Here is a 1,076-nt window from a genome sequence, read left to right on the forward strand (position 1 = left end):
TTTCCATCCCTGTTGGATAAGAAGCCCCCTTTGGCTCCTGCTTGCTTTAGGGGCTGCCTGCCTACCCAGGGGGCTGCACCCCACTGGGGTTCACCAGCACCCCTGGGTGCTCCTCCAGGAGAGCCAGCAGACTCCTTTACAGCATCTTTCACTAAGGCTCTCTCTGAGCTTTTCCCCTCTCCACAAAGCACTGCTACCTCATCAGTGCCCACCATGCTGACATTCCTATGCTCTACCCCAGCAGAGCAGCTCCCAGCATCTCAGCCACAGGGATCAGATGAGCATCATCACGTCCAGACACCACCACCTGCTCTGAGAAATCACAGCTTGTAAATCCCAACAACTTTTCCTGGCTTTAGCAACTTTTGGGGTGAGCAGCTGCTGAAATGCAGATGGTTCCCCAGGCAGAGCAGTGTCTGTGCAGCAGGGGGTGATGCAATCTGCTCTGTGCTCTTGGTGCAATCCCGGGGCAGCAAGCCAGGGCAGAAGTGTGGCAGGGCTGCCTTCTGTTTTGCCCCAATAAGGAAATGAGACTGTCTTTTAGGTGAAGCACGAGGGCTGACACAACGGGGTGTCACAGGGTTTCATCATCAAGTGTAGGAAAAGTGAAAATAGGGACTTAACAGCCTGCCTGTAACTTTCACTAATTTATGGATTTCCAGTTATTTGTAAGAAATCAAGGTGATGTCACATCTGCTTTCTAATGGTTCCCCTTGCCACCAACCTCCTACAGAAACCTTAGTACCTCCACACCTTATGCTGGGTAACATCTTCATTACACTTGGTTGAGGCTTTTTTTTTTTACCTGCAAGGAAGAGCAGGGAGGCAAATCCCTGTGTCTTCCTGAACTGGACCTTGGACAAACCCACCCACCGTGACACTGGAGCAGCTGGGGACCCTCCCTCAGGCCCAGCACTAGCCCAGGAAAGCTCCTGCCCGTCTATTAAAAACGTTTCACACCGAAGCAGCCCCAGAGCTGCAAGTCTGAAATCATTATGCTCTGAAAGCCCAGAATCCTGGGGGCTGGAAGTGACCTCCAACAGATCATCTGGTACAAGCCCGAAGTCAGACTTGGG

Source organism: Chaetura pelagica, unplaced genomic scaffold (assembly GCF_000747805.2).
Source record: "Chaetura pelagica isolate M959 unplaced genomic scaffold, ChaPel_1.0 scaffold181, whole genome shotgun sequence".
Taxonomy (NCBI): domain Eukaryota; kingdom Metazoa; phylum Chordata; class Aves; order Apodiformes; family Apodidae; genus Chaetura; species Chaetura pelagica.